General features: G+C 51.9%; 1 pseudogene across 1 annotated transcript in view; it reads right to left on the bottom strand.

Annotated features, from left to right (window-relative positions):
* LOC144611409 (ras-related C3 botulinum toxin substrate 1-like) overlaps positions 1–22,945 on the bottom strand; it is a 40,767-nt pseudogene that overhangs the window by 12,213 nt on the left and 5,609 nt on the right. Inside the window, exons 2-5 of the transcript XR_013549514.1 lie at positions 5,931–6,002; positions 4,409–4,525; positions 3,537–3,599; positions 1,366–1,526 (exon numbers count right to left, since the gene is read on the bottom strand). The product of XR_013549514.1 is annotated as a ras-related C3 botulinum toxin substrate 1-like (transcript). The remainder of the gene's footprint in view (positions 1–1,365; positions 1,527–3,536; positions 3,600–4,408; positions 4,526–5,930; positions 6,003–22,945) is intronic.

Consider the following 22,945-nt stretch of genomic DNA (forward strand, 5'->3'; position numbering starts at 1 on the left):
GGAACGGGGTACTGATTGAGAATGATCAGCATGATCACAGTTGAACGGCGGTGCTGGCTCGAAGGGCTTAATTCTGAGGCCGTGCCCTCTGGTCTCTCCCACCAGTGGAAGCTGGTTGTGTTCTCGGCGTGTGGCCTAAGTAAGCGAGGTTGGCCCCGGGCAGCTGCCACCGTGGGTGTATGCGGAAACTTACTCACACACACACACACACACACCACTTCCTTTCCCCGTCAGACAGCACCCCACCACCCTCCGAGCACCCATTGCCCACCCCACCAACTCCACACACAGACAGCGGCAGAGGGCGGGGTTGAATAGGAACCCGAGGGGCAACTTTAATAAAAAAAATAATTGTTATTGTACTTGTAAAACTGAGGTGAGAAGAAACTTTTTCACCCAGAGAGTTGTGAGTTTGTGGAAGAGAGTTTTTACAAAATACTATGTATTAATTGGTACGTGTGGCAATGAAAGACGCTTGAAAGTCGTGTCGTGCAGTGGCAGTAAGCGTGGCGTTACAGGGATACACGCAGTGAGTGTGGGGGGGGTCCTGAGTGTGGGGGGGGGGGGTCCACACTGGTGGGGGGGGGTCCACACTGGTGGGGGGGGGGGTCCACACTGGTGGGGGGGGGGGTCCACACTGGTGGGGGGGGTCCACACTGGTGGGGGGTCCACGCTGGTGGGGGGGGTCCTGAGTGTGGGGGGGGGTCCACACTGGTGGGGAGGGTCCTGAGTGTGGGGGGGGTCTGAGTGTGGGGGGGTCCACACTGGTGGGGGGGGGTCCACACTGGTGGGGGGTCCACACTGGTGGGGAGGGTCCTGAGTGTGGGGGGGGGGTCCACACTGGTGGGGGGGGGTCCACACTGGTGGGGGGGGGGGGGGGTCCACACTGGTGGGGGGGGGGTCCACAACTGGTGGGGGGGTCCACACTGGTGGGGAGGGTCCTGAGTGTGTGGGGGGGTCCACACTGGTTGGGGGGGGGGTCCACACTGGTGGGGGGGGGGCCCACACTGGTGGGTGGGGGTCCACACTGGTGGGAGGGTCCACACTGGTGGGGGGGGTCCACACTGGTGGGGAGGGTCCTGAGTGTGGGGGGGGTCCACACTGGTGGGGGTGGGGTCCACACTGGTGGGGGGGGTCCACACTGGTGGGGGGGTCCACACTGGTGGGGGGTCCACACTGGTGGGGAGGGTCCTGAGTGTGGGGGGGGGGTCCACACTGGTGGGGAGGGTCCTGAGTGTGGGGGGGGGGTCCACACTGGTGGGGGGGGGGTCCACACTGGTGGGGGGGGTCCACACTGGTGGGGGGGGGTCCACACTGGTGGGGGGGGGGGTCCACACTGGTGGGGAGAGGCAACACTGGACCTACCGATCTCCTTGGTCATGGCCAGGCCCTTGCGGGTAGGTGATGGGGGCCAGCTTCTTCTCCTTCAGCTTCTCAATGGTGTCCTTGTCATCCCGCAGATCCAACTTGGTGCCCACCAGGATGATGGGGGTGCTGGGGCAGTGATGTCGAACCTCGGGGTACCACTGTGGTGCGAGAGGCAGAGACGTCAGCTAACCGGTGACCCCGTGCCCACCCCACCCCCCCCACCCCGCCCCTGGTACACACCCCACCCCCCCCCCCCCCCCGCCCCTGGTACACGCACTGGTACACACACCCCTGGTACACACACCACCCCTGGTACACACCCACCCCCCCTAGTACAAACCCCACCCCTGGTAACCCAACCACACCCCTGGTACCCACCCCCCCCCATCCCCACCCCCCCCCCCCCCGCCCCTGGTACCCAACCCCCCCCATCCCCATCTCCCCACCATTCCCACCCCTGGTACCCAACTCCCCCCCAGTACAAATCCCCACCCCTAGCGCACACCCCCCATCCCCCACCGCCCCCACCCCTGGTACACACACCCCCACCCCTCCAGTACAAACCCCCACCACTGGTACACACCCCCCCCCCCCCCGTCCCCACCCCCCCCCAGCCCCTGGTACACACCCCCCCCCCCCCTCCAGTACAAACCCCACCCCTGGTACACACACCCCCCAGTACAAGCGCCCACCCTGGTACACACACCCCACCTCCAGTACAAACTCCCACCCCTGGTACCCCACCCCCCCATCCCCACCCCCCCCCCCCCCCCGCCCCTGGTGCACACCCCCCCCAGTACATACCCCACCCATGGTACCCAACCCCACCCCTAGTATAAACCCCCACCCCTGGTACCCAACCCCCCCCCCCCCGTCCCCACCTCCCCACCCCTGGTACCCAAACCCCCCCATCCCCACCCCTGGTGCCCACACCCCCCCCAGTACAAACCCCCACCCCTGGTACCCAACCCCCCCCCGTCCCACCTCCCCCACCCCTGGTACCTAACCCCCCCCCCCCCCCGTCCCCACCTCCCCCACCCCTGGTACCCACCCCCCCCCGTCCCCCCATCCCCACCCCAGTACAAACTCCCACCCCTGGTACCCACCCCTCCATCCCCCCCCTGCCCCTGGTGCACCCCCCCCAGTACATACCCCACCCATGGTACCCAACCCCACCCCTAGTATAAACCCCACCCCTGGTACCCAAACCCCCCCCCGTCCCCACCTCCCCCACCCCTGGTACCCAACCCCCCCAAACCCACCCCTGGTACCCAACCCCCCCCCCCGTCCCCACCTCCCCCACCCCTGGTAACCCAACCCCCCCCCCGTCCCCACCTCCCCCACCCCTGGTACCCAACCCCCCCCCCCGTCCCCACCTCCCCACCCCTGGTACCCAACCCCCCCATCCCCACCCCTGGTGCCCACTACCCTCGCCCCACCCTCTGGTACATTGTCCAAGGCAATGTCACATTCAACACTCTGGGGCGGCACGGTGGTGCAGCGGTAGAGTTGCTGCCTCGCGGCGCCAGAGACCCGGGTTCCATCCCGACCACGGGCGCTGTCTGTACGGAGTTTGTACGGAGTCTGCGTGGGTTTTCTCCGGGTGCTCCGGTTTCCTCCCACACTCTAAAGACGTGCAGGTTTGTAGGTTAATTGGCTTCGGTATAATTGTAAAATTGTCCCTAGTGTGTGTAGGATAGTGTTAGTGTGCGGGGATCGCTGGGCGGCACGGACTAGGTGGGCCGAAGGGCCTGTTTCCGCGCTGTATCTTTAAATTGAACCAAAACTAAACATGCAAGAAGAATTTCACTGTGCAGTTGCATATGTTTGTTTAAAAGATCTCTCTAGATTTTTAGATTTAGAGATACAGCTTGGAAGCAGGCCCTTCGGCCCACCGAGTCCGACCGACCAGCGATCCCCGCACACCTAACACTATCCTACACACAACTAGGGACAATTTTACATTTATACCAAGCCAATTAACCTACAAACCTGCACGTCTTTGGAGTGTGGGAGGAAACCGAAGACCTCGGAGAAAACCCACGCAGGTCACGGGGGGGAACGTACAAACTCCGTACAGACGGCGCCCGTGGTCGGGATCGAACCCGGGTCTCTGGCGCTGTGAGGCAGCAACTCTATCAGAATATCAGAAACATGACGATACTCACTTTGGCGCGAACGTTCTCGAATGATGCGGGACTGACGAGCGAGAAACAGATCAAAAACACGTCCTAGAAAGAGAGGAAAACCAGGTTAATTCCCGGATGGCGGGACTGACGTATAATGAACGAATGGGTCGACTGGGCTTGTACTCACCGGAATTTAGAAGGACGAGAGGGGATCTTATAGAAACATATAAAATTCTTAATGGATTGGACAGGCTAGATGCAGGAAAAATGTACCCGATGTTGGGGAGAGTCCAGAACCAGGGGGTCACAGTTTAAGAATAAGGGGTGGCCATTTAGGATTGAGATGAGGAAAAACATTTTCCACCCAGAAAGTTGTGAATCTGTGGAATTCTCGGCCACAGAAGGCAGTGGGGGCCAAATCACTGGATGTTTCAAGAGAGAGTTGGATTTAGCTCTTAGGGCTAACAGAATCAAGGGGTATGGGGAGAAAGCAGGAACGGGGTACTGATTTTGGATGATCAGCCATGATCGTATTGGATGGCGTTGCAGGCTCGAAGGGCAGAATGGCCTGCTCCTGCACCTATTTTCTGTGTTTCTCTGTCACTTTAGTGCACGGAACTTTTTTTTCGCCTTCCATCACAGGGAGTCACTGTAGTGGATGTTCATGTTAAAATGTATCGTGTGTGTCCTGTTGCTTTTATGTTGTTATGACTGTACGGCAAATGAAATCCCTCGTACGTTGCAAAACGCACTTGGCTACTAAAGCATGATTTGTGATGGTGATTGTGATTAACGGCAAAGATACCAGAGGAACAAGATGGCCCCTCTCCATTGAAATGGCTTATACTGAAGCGTAGTACACAGGGGGAAGGGCCTGCCTAGATGCGTTCTTGGTGAGGGGGTGTACGCACCGTTTGTGGGTAGGAGAGGGGCCGGAGTCTGTCGTAGTCTTCTTGTCCAGCGTATCCCACAGCCCCAGGTTCACCGGCTTGCCATCGACCATTACATTGGCAGAATAGTTGTCGAACCTAGAGTGAAACAAAAAAGGGGTTGTAAAACGATAACATGAGGACAAAAGGGCATCTGTTTATCCACCACGGGTGCGATTGAGATGCCTTTGTTGATCTGTGTTTAGTTTAGTTTGGAGAAACAGCGCGGAAACAGGCCCTTCGGCCCACCGGGTCCGTGCCGCCCAGCGATCCCCGCACGCTAACACTATCCTAGCACCCACTGGGGACAATTTACACACACACCAAGCCAATTAACCTACAGACCCGCACGTCTTTGGAGTGCGGGAGGAAACCGAAGATCTCGGAGAAACCCACGCAGGTCACGGGAGAACGTACAAACTCCGTACAGGCGGCGCCCGTGGTCTGGATCGAACCAGGGTCTCCGGCGCTGCATTCGCTGTAAGGCAGCAACTCTACCGCCGCATCAGTGTCTTTCAGAGGTGCATTGATTCGTAATAATTACTCGACCAGTGGACCCGTCGGGCCCAAACCCCTCCTGCATTGGTGCAGCACCCTCTCCTCCCCTCCTCTCCTCTCCCTCCCCATCCCCTCACCCCACTCCATCCCACTCAACCCCCCTCATCCTCCCTCCTCCCCATCCCTCCACCCCCTCTCCCTCCCTAGGAGATAGATTAACCGTTAGACACCAATTTCAATGCAATTTCTTCCATTGGCACCAAAGGGACGACGGTGAGTAAGGTGGGGCCTAAGATTGTCGCGCTATCGTGGACCGGTTTGGCTGCAGTTCAGGAACAAACAAACAAACATAGAAACATAGAAACATAAAAAATAGGTGCAGGAGTAGGCCATTCGGCCCTTCGAGCCTGCACCGCCATTCATATGATCATGGATGATCATCCAACTCAGTATCCCGTACCTGCCTTCTCTCCATACCCCCTGATCCCTTTAGCCACAAGGGCCACATCTAACCCCTATTAAATATAGCCAATGAACTGCCTCAACTACCTTCTGTGGCAGAGAATTCCACAGACTCACCACTCTCTGTGTGAAAAAATAACGTTCTCATCTCGGTCCTAAAAGACTTCCCCCTTATCCTTAAACTGTGACCCCTTGTTCTGGACTTCCCCAACATCGGGAACAATCTTCCCGCATCTAGCCTGTCCAACCCCTTAAGAATTTTGTAAGTTTCTATAAGAAACGAGAGTTTCAGTATATAGATTATAAAGAAGAAAAAAAGTGCCTGCAACACTCCCCCCTACCCAACCCCCACCCCCCTTCCCCACTCCCCTTCATGAAGCCCCAGTGGAGAAGGGAAATGTGGCCAAGGCAGCCAACTAGTTGGTGCTGAGAGGAACAAGAAAGCAAGGGTACGATGCGTTGGCCCAGTGGACATCTCTGTGGCAGCGTTAGTGGTTCTTTCTGGGACTACTGTACAGTGTTACACGCACACCCGGGTACTTACACAGTTGGGATGTATTCGCCAGGAAAGGCATTTGTCGTGTAGCTGATCAAGAGGCAGGTTTTACCCACAGCTCTGCGATGGAAAAGAAAAACAGTTATCAAAATGTGACCTTAACAAACAGTGGCCATTATCTTGCTGTGTCTTGACCATGCAGGCAGCAATTTTGACCACGGCGGTGGCCATATTGATTACACCGGCGGCCATTTTGCCCTCGTCAGCAGCCATCTTGACCAAACCAGCGGCCATTTTGCCCTTGCCGGAAGCCATTTTAGACCACGCCAGATAGGGGTTGCCAACTATCTCACTCCCAAATAAGGGACAAGGTGACTTCACAGCCCCATGCCCCACTTGACCTCACCCAGCCAGCGGCCACGTGCTCCCGCTCCACCAATGTTGGCCGCCCGGGCCGGGAGGCGGGTTGCTATGCAACCTCTGTTAGGCGAACACACACTTCCTGAACGCACTCCGTTTGCCTACACTGTCCCGGCCTAGAGTGGCCCGCGGGCCTAATACGAGACAGGAGCGGTCCCGTACAGACAAATTTAGCCCAAAATATGGGATGTCCCGGCTAATACGGGACAGTTGGCAACCCGAATTTTAGACCGCGCCGGCAGCCATTTTAGACCACGCCGGCAGCCATTTTAGACCATTCTTGGCGAGGCGTTAAACTGCCAAACATGAACACATTCGATTTGAGAAAAGGAGGCAGCAGGTCGCTTGGTGTTCTGGGAAACGGATAATTGCTGTCAACAACGACATTTTCATCACAACGCTATTTCTGATAGTTGACCGCATACAAATTGCCCTGGAGACTTCCTAAAACAGTAACAAAATTGGAGAAGTATCACATTGGGTGTAAAATACCATGGAATGTCCTAAGATTGTGTAAAACACCATGCAAATGCAGATGAGACACAAAATGCTGGAGTAACCCAGCGGGACAGGCAGCATCTCTGGAGAGACGTTTCGGGTCAAGTCTGAAGAAGGGTCTCGACCTGAAACGTCGCCCATTCCTTCTCTCCAGAGATGTTGCCTGAGCCGCTGAGTTACTCCAGCATTTTGTGTCTACCTTCGGTTTAAACCACAACTGTAGTTCCTTCCTACCATGTAAATGCAAACTTCTTTTCTTAGTGACTGCATCTTGAGTCTTCCGGTTTGCGTTGTTAATCCTCAACTTTGCCCGAGATGCCACAATAAGTGCTTGAGGAAAGGCTGGAGTCTTATCGTTGGAGTACGGTTTTGGGCCCCGTATCTGAGGAAGGATGTGCAGGCATTTGGAGAGGGCCCAGAGGAGGTTTACGAGAATGATCTCCGGGGATGATTGGGTTAACGCACAATGAGCCTCTACTTGCCAACCGCCCAACTCTGAAGTCTGAAGAAGGGTCTTGACCCTAAACGTCACCCATTCCAGTTTGCACGTTCTCCCCGTGACCTGCGTGGGTTTTCCTCGGGTGCTCCGGTTTACCCCCACACTCCAAAGATGGTCACGGGGAGAACGTACAAACTCCGTACAGGCAGCACCCGTAGTCGGGATGGAACCCGGGTCTCCGGCGCTGTGAGGCAGCAACTCTACCGGAGGATGAGGGGCTGAATATTTTCTACTCACTGCTTTTAACAGAGTTCAGATCAGAACACGCCCTTCTTCAGAGATCAAATGTGCAGGAAGGAAATGCAGACGCTGGTTTACACCGAAGAAAGACACAAAATGCCGGAGTAACTCAGTGGGACAGGCAGTAACTCTGGAGAGAAGGAATGGGTGACGTTTCGGGTCGAGACTCTTCATCAGACGAGACCCGTCACATCACCCATTCCTTCTCTCCAGAGATGCTGCCTGACCCGCTGAGTTACTCCAGCACCCTGTGAAACTTCACCTATCCACGTTCTCCAGAGATGCTGCCCGTCCCGCTGAGTTACTCCAGCAGCCTGTGAAACTTCACCTATCCACGTTCTCCAGAGATGCTGAGTAACTCCGGCATTTTGTGTCTATCACCCAGCTTCATCAGTCTAGTTTTGTGCGTTGGTGCCGTTAAATTTAGCGCTGGGTCTCTTCAGATGTGAGCAGAGAGGCAGAGAGGCCGGGAGAGCAGCAGGAGTCTAACTGATCGCGCGAAACAACGCTGACTGACCTGACGTTTCCAAAGGCCTCTGCTCTGGGATCGTCTTTGAAGGACCGTGCCAAAGAGAATTCCCAAGTGGACTTCTCTGCCAGCTTCAATCCGCCGCTCCTCAGCGCTCTGTCTACCCACGATCCAGAGACACGCCAACACGAGATGTGTTGATCTCGAGACATGAAAGTGACTACAGTTGTGGATGGGCTACGGGGAGAAGGCTGGAGAATGGGGTTTGGGATGGAAAGAGATAGCTCAGCCATGGCGGAGTAGGCCTTTTAGGAGCAGAATTAAGCCATTCGGCCTACCACCTGTGGGAGGAAACCGGAGCACCCGGAGAAAACCCACGCGGGTCACGGGGAGAACGTGCAAACTCCGTACAGACGGCGCCCGTGGTCGGGATGGAACCCAGCTCTCTGGCGCCGTGAGGCAGCCCTAGATTTAATCGGGCACAAAACAATTGCAAAATGACAATGGCGCAACACAGCAAGGCCCAGGATCTGCTTGGAGAGAAATGAGGAAGCAAAAAGGGGAAGTTTGCGTTAATGATGCAATGGAACCTTTCACATTTTACAAAGCCACCGGAATAATAAAGCTCAGACCATTTACTTTAGCTTAGTTTTAGAGATACAGCGCGGAAACAGGCCCTTCGGCCCACCGAGTCCGTGCGGGCCAGCAACTTACCTCCTCAATGCCAGCAATATTACACCGAGTCAATTAACCTATAAACCTGCACGTCTTTGGAGTGCGGGAGGAAACCGGAGCACCCGGAGAAACCCCACGCAGGTCACGGGGAGAACGTGCAAACTCCGTACGGACAGCGAGTCCGCGCCGGCCAGCGATCCCCGCACACTAACACTATCCTACACACACACACACACACACACACACACACACACACACACACACACACACACACACACACACACACACACACACACACACACACACACACACACACACACACACACTAGGGACAATTTTACATTTACACCAAGCTAATTAACCTACAAACCTGCACGTCTTTGGAGTGCGGGAGGAAACCGGGGCACCCGGAGAAAACCCACGCGGGTCACGGGGAGAACGTGCAAACTCCGTACAGACAGCGCCCGGAGTCGGGATCGAACCCGGGTCTCTGGCGCCGTGAGGCAGCAACTCTACCGCCGCGCCACTGTGCCTCCAACCAAAAACAATACTTCTACAAATCTCTCCCATTGTATGAGAAAGAACACATTTTCCACCCCCCCCCCCCCACCCCCAAATGTCCATTAATGCCATTGCCAAAAAAAGGAATTTAAAAAAACTGGTTTGCTTTTAAGAAACATTTCTATAGACACCGTTTAAAACACTTCCCTCTTTTTAAGCAACGCACAATCCCCATTCTAATTTTACCTTCTTCTTTGGTACAGCTTTGTAAATATTCTTTGTTTCTCGTGAGCCGCAGTGAGTGAAGGTTCAATAGACAATAGACAATAGGTGCAGGAGGAGGCCATTCGGCCCTTCGAGCCAGCACCGCCATTCAATGTGATCATGGCTGATCATTCTCAATCAGTACCCCGTTCCTGCCTTCTTCCCATACCCCCTGACTCCGCTATCCTTAAGAGCTCTATCTAGCTCTCTCTTGAAAGCATTCAGAGAATTGGCCTCCACTGCCTTCTGAGGCAGAGAATTCCACAGATTCACAACTCTCTGACTGAAAAAGGTTTTTCCTCATCTCCGTTCTAAATGGCCTACCCCTTATTCTTAAACTGTGGCCCCTTGTTCTGGACTCCCCCAACATTGGGAACATGTTTCCTGCCTCTAACGTGTCCAACCCCTTAATAATGTTATACGTTTCTATAAGATCTGTTCTCATCCTTCTAAATTCCAGTGTATGCAAGCCTAGTCGCTCCAGTCTTTCAACATACAACAGTCCCGCCATTCCGGGAATTAACCTAGTAAACCTACGCTGCACGCCCTCAATAAGTTCGAGGGATATGTTCCTTGGAATGAGGTTTTCTCATGGTTGTCCTGTCTCACACCTCCTGCTTTTATCTCTGGAACTTTGTTCCAACCATCTGGCTAAAACAAAAACACCCCTCGCCTGTGTCCACCTACCTGTCCCTCCTCGCATCGAGCTTCCTTTACAATCGATCTGAGGAAGGGTCCCAACAGTGAAACGTCGCCTGGCCGCCGAGAAACAGAGAAACATAGAAAACAGGTGCAGGAGGCCATTCGGCCCTTCGAGCCAGCACCGCCATCCATTGAGATCATGGCTGAACATCCACAATCAGTAACCCGAGCCTGCCTTCTCCCTATATCCCTTGATTCCGCTAGCCCCTAGAGCTCTATCTAACTCTCTCTTAAATCCATCCAGTGATTTGGCCTCCACTGCCCTCTGCGGCAGAGAATTCCACAAATTCACAACTCTCTGGGTGGAAAAGTTTCTTCTCACCTCAGTTTTAAATGGCCTCCCCTTTATTCTTAGACTGTGTGGCCCCCTGGTTCTCGACTCCCCCCAACATTGGGAACATATTTCCTGCATCTAGCTTGTCCAGTCCTTTTATAATTTTATATGTTTCTATAAGGTCCCCTCTCATCCTTCTAAACTCCAGTGAATACAAGCCTAGTCTTTTCAATCTTTCCTTATATGACAGTCCCGCCATCCCGGGGATCAATCTCAGAGAACAAACGGGGACCATTGGGGACAACGTGAGATGCCTTGTAATGTTGCCGGTGCCCTTTATGTAGCAAACCTTTGCATACCTTAAAGAATCTCACTGTGACTTAACACATGTGACAATAAAGTAATCATTCATTCATTCCATCCATGTTCTCCAGGGTTACTGAGTTACTCCAGCGTGCTGTGTTCTTTAGACAATAGACAATAGGTGCAGGAGGCACGGTAGCGCAGCGGTAGAGTTGCTGCTTTACAGCGAATGCAGCGCCGGAGACTCAGGTTCGATCCTGACTACGGGTGCTGCACTGTAAGGAGTTTGTACGTTCTCCCCGTGACCTGCGTGGGTTTACTCCGAGATCTTCGGTTTCCTCCCACACTCCAAAGACGTACAGGTATGTAGGTTAATTGGCTGGGTAAATGTAAAAATTGTCCCTAGTGGGTGTAGGATAATGTTAATGTACGGGGATCACTGGGCGGCACGGACTTGGAGGGCCGAAAAGGCCTGTTTCCGGCTGTATGTATATGATATGATATGATATGAGTAGGCCATTCGGCCCTTCGAGCCAGCACCGCCATTCAATGTGATCATGGCTGATCATTCTCAACCAGTACCCCGTTCCTGCCTTCTCCCCATACCCCCTGACTCCGCTATCCTTAAGAGCTCTATCTATCTCTCTCTTGAAAGCATTCAGAGAATTGGCCTCCACTGCCTTCTGAGGCAGAGAATTCCAGATTCACAACTCTCTGACTGAAAAAGTTTTTCCTCATCTCCGTTCTAAATGGCCTACCCCTTATTCTTAAACTGTGGCCCCTGGTTCTGGACTCCCCCAACATTGGGAACATGCTTCCTGCCTCTAACGTGTCCAACCCCTTAATAATCATATGTGTTTCGATAAGATCCCCTCTCATCCTTCTAAATTCCAGTGTATACAAGCCTAGTCGCTCCAGTCTTTCAACGTATGACGGTCCCGCCATTCCGGGAATTAACCTAGTAAACCTACGCTGCACGCCCTCAATAGCAAGAATATCCTTCCTCAAATTTGGAGACCAAAACTGCACACAGTACTCCAGGTGCGGTCTCACTAGGGCCCTGTACAACTGCAGAAGGACCTCTTTGCTCCTATACTCAACTCCTCTTGTTATTAACCGCAAAACTTTGTGAACACTGCCCAGTCCAACGCCGGCCCTGATCTCCCCACTTTCGAAGGGATTTATCGGAAACTCTGCCTCAAAAAGCATCATCAGAGACCCACACCACCCTGGCCACACTCTCATCTCACCCCTGCCATCGGGAGGACGGTACAGGAGCCTGAAAACTGTGACGTCCAGGTTCAGGAACAGCTTCGTCCCTACAGCCATCAGGCTATTAAACACCACAACCTCCAAACAAGCTCAGAACTACAAAGGACTATTGTTATTATTATTTACAGTGTACAATGTTTACACATTCTGTTGTGCTGCAGCTAGTAAGAATTTCATTGTTCTATCTGGGACACACGACAATAAAACACTCCGGACTCTCGATTTTACCTTTGCCCGTTGGAGTTTAGAAGTCGGGCAAGATGGGCCAGATGTCGTCTGGAATGACGTTGGGGTTCAGAAGACTGTAAGACTGTAAGATGTGCCGAGGAATTCCGAGTGGGATTGGCAAAATGGGCCCGCGTGGGTTTTCTCCGGGTGCTCCGGTTTCCTCCCACGCTCCAAAGACGTGCGGGTTTGGCTTGGTAAAATTGTGACTTGTCCCGAGTGTGTGTAGGGTGGTGTGAGTGGGCGGGGATCGCTGGTCGGCGCAGACTCAGTGGGCCGAAGGGCCTGTTTCTGCGCTGTATCTCTAAACTAAACTATACAGCAGAGGCAGTTTTGTTTTCTCTCTGTCCCTGCTTGGCACGAAGTTAAAAAGTTGACAAACAGAGCCGAGAGGGTAGGGTGGTGTTACAGCGAGTTTCTTCCTGTTGGAGATAAGGTGTGGTTGGAACAAGCGCTCAAACAACCCCTGGAACTGCCTCGAAGCCGCGGCAATAAGATTAGTTTAGTTTAGAGATACAGACAATAGACAATAGGTGCAGGAGGAGGCCATTCGGCCCTTCGAGCCAGCACCGCCATTCAATGTGATCACGGCTGATCATTCTCAATCAGTACCCCGTTCCTGCCTTCTCCCCATACCCCCTGACTCCACTATCCTTAAGAGCTCCATCCAACTCTCTCTTGAATGCATTCAGAGAATTGGCCTCCACTGCCTTCTGAGGCAGAGAATTCCACAGATTCACAACTCTCTGACTGAAAAGGTTTTTCCTCATCTCAGTTCTAAATGGCCTACCCCTTATTCTTAAACTGTGGCCCCTTGTTCTGGACTCCCCCAACATTGGGAACATGTTTCCTGCCTCTAACGTGTCCAACCCCTTAATAATCTTATACGTTTCGATAAGATCTCCTCTCATCCTTCTAAATTCCAGTGTATACAAGCCTAGTCGCTCCAGTCTTTCAACGTATGACAGTCCCGCCATTCCGGGAATTAACCTAGTAAACCTACGCTGCACGCCCTCAATAGCAAGAATATCCTTCCTCAAATTTGGAGACCAAAACTGCACACAGTACTCCAGGTGCGGTCTCACTACAGCATGGAAACAGGCCCTTCGGCCCACCGAGTCCGCGCCGACCAGCGATCCCCGCACACTAACACTATCCTACACCCACTGGGGACAATGTACAATTTTTACCGATGCCAATTAACCTACAAACCCGCGCAGTGTGGGAGTGTGGGAGGAGACCGGGGTACCAGGAGAAAACCCACGCAGGTCACGGGGAGAACGTACAAACTCCGTACAGGCAGCACCCGCTGTCTGGATCGAACCGGGGTCTCTGGCGCTGTGAGGCAGCAACTCGACCGCTGCGCCACCCATCCTTCTGGCAGCAGTCGAGTGAAAGGCATCAGGATTTATCCGGTGTGCTTTATTATTATATATCACGAGTCCCAAAAATACCGTGAAACATTTTATGTGCCACGTCAAGTCAAATCATACACACTGTATACAAGTACCATCAAGTCATACACAGATACAACAGGCAAAGCAAAGAGAAAAATACCCAGAGGGCAGAATATCGTTTTCAGCTTTATAGCAATAGTTACTGAGGAAATGTGCAAGGTCTGCAATGAGGTAGGTTGGAAGATCGGAACTACACCCTTAGCTTACAGGCCCCGCGCCAACGAGCGATCCCCGCACACTAACACCTACACACACTGGAGACAACTTACATTTACACCAAGCCAATTAGCCTACAAACATGTACGTCTTTGGGAACCGGAGCACCCGGAGAAAACCCACGCAGGTCACGGGGAGAACGTACAAACTCCGTACAGACAGCGCCCTTGGTCAGGATCGAACCCGGGTCTCTGGCGCCGTGAGGCAGCAAATCTACCGCTGCGCCACCGTGCCGCCCAAAAACGTATGCAATAAAAGTAGTCAATCGCACATCCGTACTCCTGGTAAGAAAGGACCATTGAAACAACTCTGAAATTTTATTAGGTGGCGTACCGAGGTACAGTGAAAAGCTTTTTTTGTTGCGTGCTATTCACTCAGTGGAAAGACTACGCCATGATTACAATCAAGTGAACAGGTACATGATAAAGGGGATTACGTCTAGTGTACGATAATGCCCAGTAAAGTCCGTTAAAGATAGTCCGAGGGTCTCCAATGAGGTAGATGGGAGGTCCTCTAGTTGGTGAGAGGACGGTTCAGTTGCCTGATAACAGATACGATCTAGAAAAGCGTCTCACAAGGAACTTGGAAGAATCGCAGTGAACTGAAAGTACATTGTGGTTTGATAATTTTGTTTTAAGCGTTAAAAATAACGGCAGATGAGTAAATACAGTTTCTGAAGCAGGTAAATGGCTCTGTGGAATTGTCAGAAATAGCCCTGTAGAATAGTATGTTTGTGGAGGTAGCCTACTTCAACGACTGATGAGAAAGCTTCTGCAATTCCAGACACACTTTGGGAATATAAACACTAATAAAGACCGCACCTGGAGTATTGTGTGCAGTTTTGGTCTCCTAATCTGAGGAAAGACATTCTAGCCTTAGAGGGAGTACAGAGAAGGTTCACCAGATTGATCCCTGGGATGGCGGGACTTTCATATGAAGAAAGACTGGATAGACTAGGCTTGTACTCACTGGAATTTAGAAGACTGAGGGGGGACCTTATAGAAACATATAAAATTCTTAAGGGGTTGGAGAGGCTAGATGCGGGAAGATTGTTCCCGATGTTGGGGGAGTCCAGAACCAGGGGTCACAGCTTAAGGATAAGGGGGAAGTCTTTTAGGACCGAGATGAGAACGTTTTTTTTCACACAGAGAGTGGTGAGTCTGTGGAATTCTCTGCCACAGAAGGTAGTTGAGGCCAGTTCATTGGCTATATTTAAGAGGGAGTTAGATGTGGCCCTTGTGGCTAAAGGGATCAGGGGGTATGGAGAGAAGGCAGGTACAGGTTACTGAGCTGGATGATCAGCCATGATCATATTGAATGGCGGTGCAGGCTCGAAGGGCCGAATGGCCTACTCCTGCACCTATTTTCTATGTTTCTATGTTTTTTCTCATAGGGTCAAGTGTCTTAGTTAATTTAGTTTGGAGATACAGCGCGGAAACAGGCCCTTCGGCCCACCGAGTCCGCGCCAACCAGCGATCCCCGCACACTAATACTATCCTCCACACACACACTAGGGATAATTTACATTTATACCAAGCCAATCAACCTACAAACCTGTAAGTCTTTGGAGTGTGGGAGGAAACCGAAGATCCCGGAGAAAACCCACGCAGGTCACGGGGTGAACGTACAAACTCCGTACAGACGGCGCCCGTAGTCGGGATCGAACCCGGGACAAAGGCAGCAACTCAACTGCTGCGCCACCGCGCCGCCCAAAATTTTCAGAGGCCTACAAATGTACGTCTTTGGGACGTGGGAGGAAACCGGAGCACCTGGAGGAAACCCACACAGTTCCAGGGAGAACGTGCAAACTCCGTACAAACAGCACCCAGGTTCAAAATTGAACTTTGGTCTCTGGCTCTGAGAGGCAGAAGCTTTAGCAGTCGAGCTGCCCCTTAAATTGTATTAATAGAAAATGTTATATTCATGTTACAAGAAAATCTGCCAATCCAGTAACACTGTGGTCCCAAGAGTGTAGATACCAAGATTAGTGCGGGTGTCAGGGGTTATGGGGGAGAAGGCAGGAGAATGGGGTTAGGAGGGAGAGATAGATCGGCCATGATTGAATGGCGGAGTAGACTTGAAGGGCCGAATGGCCTAAATCTGCTCCTAGAACCTGTGACCTTATTGGGGATTTATAGTACCAACAAATCCTGTTCAGTACCTTTGGCAAACGAAACAGAGAGTTTAATTCAAAATTAAACATTATGTTCAATGGGGGAAAAAAACAAGTCAGATTTTCTAATAGATTTGGTGTGCAAAGGGCAACTCAAACGTGGGCGGGATGTTTATAGCGCACAGGGCAAGCAGACTACAGACTTGCACTTGGTGGAAAGGTTTAGGAAACTTCTTGTTGCAGTGCCACATGTTCAACAGAAACATAGTCGAGTTAGAGACAAACTGCTGGGGTAACTCAGCGGGACAGGCAGCATCTCTGGAGAGAAGGAACGGGTGACGTTTCGGGACGAGACCCTTCTTCAGTTGTTGCAGGGAGTCCAGAACCAGGGGCCACAGTTTAAGAATAAGGGGTAGGCCATTTAGAACGGAGATGAGGAAAAACTTCATCAGTCAGAGAGTTGTGAATCTGTGGAATTCTCTGCCTCAGAAGGCAGTGGAGGCCAATTCTCTGAATGCATTCAAGAGAGAGCTAGATAGAGCTCTTAAGGATAGCGGAGTCAGGGGGTATGGGGAGAAGGCAGGAACGGGGTACTGATTGAGAATGATCAGCCATGATCACATTGAATGGCGGTGCTGGCTCGAAGGGGGCGAATGGCCTCCTCCTGCACCTATTGTCTATTGTCTGTTGTCTATTGTCACAGACCAGGGACAAATTACACTTATACGGACCAAACGCAGGCAGGTGGGACTAGCGTAGCTGGGACATGTTGGCCGGTGTGGGCAAGTTGGGCCAGAGTTTCTACACTGTATCACTCTATGACTCTAAATTCCATTGGCCATTCTTGTCCAACCTAGGCCAAACTCTACACGTTTCTCCAGAATTTAATGGTCTCCTGAGATCAAAGGCAGGGAGGGATGGACAATGAATGCTGGCGTTGATTTAGGTTTAGGCTTGCTGTTGTTACATGGGCTGAGGTACAGCAAAATGTTTTGTTTTGCATGCTATCCAAACAGATCAGACTATACTATACCATAAATACAATCCAGCCAAACTCATAAAATCTCTTCTCAATCCGCCACCCACCTCTCCCCTAATCAGTCTGAAGAAGGGTTCCGGACCTGAAATGTCACCTCTCCATGTTACATAGATGCATAGAAACATAGAACAGGCACAGGAGGAGGCCATTCAGCCCTTCGAGCCAGCTCCGCCATTCAATGTGATCATGGCTGATCATCCACAATCAGTACCCCGTTCCTGCCTTCTCCCCATATCCCTTGATTCCGTTAGCCCTAAGAGCTCTATCTAACTCTCTTTTGAATGCATCCAGTGAATCGGCCTGCGCTGCCTTCTGAGGCAGAGAATTCCACAGATTCTGGGTGAAAACGTTTTTCCTCACCTCCGTTCTAAATGGCCTACCCCTTATTCTTAAACTGTGGCCCCTGGTTCTGGACTCCCCCAACATCGGGAACATGTTTCCTGCATCTAGCGTGTCCAATCCCTTAATAATTTTATACGTTTCTATAAGAGCCCCTCTCATCCTTCTAAATTCCAGTGAGTACAAGCCCAGTCACTCCATTCTTTCATCATATATCAGTCCCGCCATCCCGGGAATTAACCACTCTTTGAGTCTAAAATCCATTCGCTATTCTTGTCCAACCCAGGCCACACGCTTCAGAATTTAGTGGTCTCCTCAGATCAAGGGCAGGTAGGGATGGACAATAAATGGTGGCTTTGGTTTAGGTTTAAGCTTGCTGTTGTCTGAGGTACAGCAAATTCTGCATGCTATCCAAACTTCTCCAGAGATGCTCCCTGACCCGCTGAGTTAGTTCACAACTCGGGCCTTTTTTTAGTTGGAAAACATGGCTTAGGTTTAGGTTTAGATTTGTTATTGTCACTTGCACTGAGGGACAGTGAAAAGCTTTCACTGCTATATAGAAACATAGAAAATAGATGCAGGAGGAGGCCATTTGGCCCTTCGAGCCAGCACCGCTATTCATTGCGATCATGGCTGATCATCCACAATCAGTAACCCGTGCCTGCCTTCTCCCCATATCCCTTGATTCCGCTAGCCCCTATATTTAGATTTAGATTTAGATTTAGATTTAGAGATACAGTGCGGAAACAGGCCCTTCGGCCCACCGAGTCCGTGCCGCCCAGCGATCCCCGCACACTAACACTATCCTACACACACAATTTTTACATTTTACCCAGCCAATTAACCTACATACCTGTATGTCTGTGGAGTGTGGGAGTCAACCGAAGATCTCGGAGAAAACCCACGCAGGTCACGGGGAGAACGTACAAACTCCATACAGACGGCGCCCGTAGTCAGGATCGAACCTGAGTCTCAGGCGCTGCATTCACTGTAAGGCGTCAACTCTACCGCTGCGCCACCGTGCCGCCCTAGAGCTCTATCTAACTGTCTTTTAAATTCATCCAGTGAATCGGCCTCCACTGCCCTCTGTGGCAGAGAATTCCACAAATTCACAACTCAACCCTCTGGGTGAAAAAGTTTTTTTTTCTTTTCCAAACAGATCAGGTAATGCTGTAGTTAAAAACAATCAAGTCAAACTCAAGTACATTAGGTAGAGCAAAGGGGAAGATATAGAGTGCAGAATATAGTTCTCAGCGTTGTAGCGCACCAGTTCCAGAGACAAAGTCCAATGTCCGCAATGGGGTAGAGGTGAATCGGACAGTGCCCTCGTTTGTGGAAGGACCGTTCAGAAGCCTGATAACAGAGGGGAAGAAGCATTACAATGCTGGTGTTGTAATCATATGTCTCACCCTAAAACAAATTTGGGTGGCGCAGCGGTAGAGTTGCTGCCTGACAGCGCATGTAGCGCCGGAGACCCGGGTTCGATCCCGACTACGGGCGCCGTCTGTGCGGAGTTTGCACGTTCTCCCCGTGACCTGCGTGGGTTTTCTCCGAGATCTTCGGTTTCCTCCCACACTCCAGAGGTGTGCGGGTTTGTAGGTTAATCGGCCCTGTGTAAATTGCCCCCTGGTGTGCAGGGAGTGGATGAGAAAGTTGGATAACACAGAACTGGCGTGAACGGGCGGTCGGTGGTCGGCGTGGACTCGGTGGGCCGAAGGGCCTGTTTCCACGTTGGTCTCTAAACTAAACTAAAACTTCCTGAAGGAAAACAAATTTCTGACTTTCAGCTACTCTGTAATCTTTCTTCTTCCACCTTTGCTAAAGGTCCTGAGTTCAGTGTGTTAATTTCCTGTTGCTGGTATTTCCAATCCAATAACTTTATTGACTCACTTCTGCTTATCACACGAACAACTCCCAACACATCTGGCGGCACGGTGGCGCAGCGGGTAGAGCAGCTGCCTCTCAGCGTCGGAGACCCAGGGTTCGATCCACACTACGGGTGCCGTCTGTACGGAGTTTGTACGCTCTCCAGCGGGTTGCCAACTCCCAAATAAGGGACAAAGGGTGACGCCACCGCCCCGCGCCCCACGCGACCTCACCCAGCCAGCGGCCACGTGCTCCCGCTCCACCAATGGCGGCCGCCAGGGCCGGGAGGCGGGTTGCTAAGCAACCTCCGTTAGGCGGAACCCAGGCCTACAGCGTCCGGGCCTACAGCGGCCCCCGGGCCTACTACGGGACAAGGGCGGTCCCTTATGGGACGGTTGGCAACCCTAGTTCTCCCCCGTGACCCGCGTGGGTTTTCTCCGAGATCTTCGGTTTCCTCCCGCGCTCCAAAGACGTACAGATTCAAGAGCCAATAGTGTTTTATTGCCCCAGACAGCACATTGAAACTATTACTTGCTGGAGCACAACAGAATATGGAAACATAGTACACTATATAATGAACTGGAAAAAAGGTACATTTGTATATTTGTAGATTAATTGGCTTGGTATAATGGTAAAATTGTCATAGATTCATAGAGTCATAGAGAGATACAACGTGGAAACAGGCCCTTCGGCCCAACTCGCCTACACCGGCCATTAATGTAGTATAAGAAAATAACTGCAGATGCTGGTACAAATCGATTTATTCACAAAATGCACAGGCAAGTGGGACTAGGGTAGCTGGGACATTAATGGCTGGATTTATTCACAAAATGCTGGAGTAATTCGGCAGGTCAGGCAGCATCTCGGGAGAGAAGGAATGGGTGACGTTCTTCAGAGTGAAGAAGGGTCTCGACCCGAAACGTCACCCATTCCTTCTCTCCCGAGATGCTGCCTGACCTGCTGAGTTACTCCAGCATTTTGTGAATAAATCCAGCCGTTAATGTCCCAGCTACCCTAGTCCCACTTGCCTGCGCTTGGTCCATATCCCTCCAAACCTGTCCTATCCATGTACCTGTCTAACTGCTTCTTAAACATTGTGGATAGTCCCAGGCTCAACTTCCTCCTCTGGCAGCTCGTTCCACACACCCTTCACTATCTATGTGAAAAAGTTACCCCTCGGATTCCGATTAAATCTTTTCCCCTTCACCTTGAACCTATGCCCACTGGTCCTCAATTCCCCTGCTCTGGGTAAAAGACTCTGATTTGTCCTTAGAGTGTCTAGGGTAGTGTTAGTGTGTGGGGATCGCTGGTCGGCGCGGACTCGGTGGGCCGAAGGGCCTGTTTCCGTGCTGTATCTCTAAAGTAAACTATACCTGTGATGACACACAGCTACAGGACAGACAGCATTGAAGGGGGAACTATCCAGTGTCTTCACAACGGAAGCACCTGTTCCACATGCAATGCTTAAAATACTTCCTCCATCACCAAACTCCGAATTAACTGTGTAGGAAGGAACTGCAGATGCTGGTTTAGACCGAAGACAAGACACAAAGTGCTGGAGTAACTCAGCGGGTCAGGCAGCATCTCTGGAGAGAAGGAATGGGTGACGCTTCGGGTCGAGACCCTTCTTCAGATTAACACTCCTGTTAGTTGAAGAGAGAACCGAGGCAGGCGCGGTGGCGCAGCGGTAGAGTTGCTGCCTCACAGCGCCAGAGACCCGGGTTCGATCCCGACTACGGGTGCTGTCAGTACGGAGTTTGCACGTTCTCCCCGTGACCTGCGTGGGTTTTCCTCGGGTGCTCCGGTTTACCAAAGACGGTCACGGGGAAAACGTACAAACTCCGTACAGGCAGCACCCGTAGTCGGGATGGAACCCGGGTCTCCGGCGCTGTGAGGCAGCAACTCTACCGGAGGATGAGGGGCTGAATATTTTCTACTCCCTGCCTTTAACCGAGTTCAGATCAGAACACGCCCTTCTTCAGAGATCAAATGTGCAGGAAGGAACTGCAGATGCTGGTTTACACCGAAGATAGACACAAAATGCCGGAGTAACTCAGTGGGACAGGCAGCAACTCTGGAGAGAAGGAATGGGTGACGTTTCGGGTCAAGACCCTTCTTCAGACTCGACCCGACCCATTCCTTCTCTCCAGAGATGCTGCCTGACCCGCTGAGTTACTCCAGCACTCTGTGAAACGTCACCTATCCACGTTCTCCAGAGATGCTGCCTGACCCGCTGAGTTACTCCAGCACTCTGTGAAACGTCACCAATCCACGTTCCCCAGAGATGCTGCCTGACCCGCTGAGTTAATCCAGCACTCTGTGTCTATCTTCCTCATTTGCACAGAATCAGGCAGACAGAGCTAGTATAGACTTGATGTGCTGAAGGGCCTCCTAGCGTGCACTGAGAATGCTTGGAAGAATAAGTCATTAATCAGCCTGTGCTTTACAGGCCAGAGGCCACAGAATCTGACGTGCAAGATTAAACAAGCTTGTTTGTGTTATTTAGGTGCTGGGCGTGGGATCACCCTGAAGGTTTTTCTAGACAGTTTCTCTGCAGATGACACCATTCGAAGGTTGTCGTCACACTGACCAACAAATCTTCTTCCGCTGGCTAAGTAGGCCACTTAAATAACCCACTGCCTTAAGTGGCCGAAGACATCGTCGAAGAGAAACACTTCATCACGTCCGAGACTTTGATAAGCACGAGGAAAATGAAGGCGAACACACACGAGGAATTAAGTCATAGAGTGATACAGTGTGGAAACAGGCCCTTCAGCCCAACTTGCCAGCTACACTAGCCCCACCTGCCCGTGCTTGGTCCATATCCCTCCAAACCCGTCCTGTCCATGTACCTGTCTAACTGTTTCCTAAACTTTGGCGTAGTCCCAGCCTCAACTACCTCCTCCGGCAGCTCATTCCGTACACCCACCACCCTCTGTGTGAAAAAGTTACCCCTCAGATTCCTATTAAATCTTTTCCCCCTTCACCTTAAACCTATGTCCTCCAGTCCTCGATTCCCCTACTCTGGGCAGGAGACTCTGTGCATCTACCCGATCTATTCCTCTCATGATTTTATACACCCCAATTCTGTACTCAGTCCTACTAGTTTTACTGTCGTCCTGTTGAGTTCCTCTGACTGTGTCATCGTTATCACCTTTCCCACAGCCAACAATGGCCTATTAGTTTAGTTTAGTTTAGAGATACGGCGCGGAAACAGGCCCTTCGGCCCACCGAGTCCGCGCCGACCAGCGATCCCCGCACACTAACACTATCCTACACACACACACACTAGGGACAATTTACATTAATACCAACCCAATTAACCGACAAACCTCTACATCTTTGGAGTGTGGGAAGAAACCGAAGATCTCGGATAAAACCCACACAGGTCACGGGGAGAACGTACAAACTCCTTACAGACAGCACCCGTAGTCGGGATCGAACCCGGGTCCCTGGCGCTGTGAGGCAGCAACTCTACCGCTGCGCCACCGTTCCATTGTTGTGCTATACATATCCTCCATTCATTTCTCTTAAGTCCCGTCTATATCTCACGTTCCACTTTCCCCTGACTCTCAGTCTGAAGAAGGGTCTCGACCCAAAACGTCACCTATTCCGTCTCTCCAGAGATGCTGCCTGACCTGCTGAGTTACTCCAGCTTTTTGTGCCTGTCTTCAGTGTAAACCTGCATCTG

The sequence above is a fragment of the Rhinoraja longicauda genome, chromosome 40, assembly GCF_053455715.1.
Source record: "Rhinoraja longicauda isolate Sanriku21f chromosome 40, sRhiLon1.1, whole genome shotgun sequence".
Taxonomy (NCBI): domain Eukaryota; kingdom Metazoa; phylum Chordata; class Chondrichthyes; order Rajiformes; family Arhynchobatidae; genus Rhinoraja; species Rhinoraja longicauda.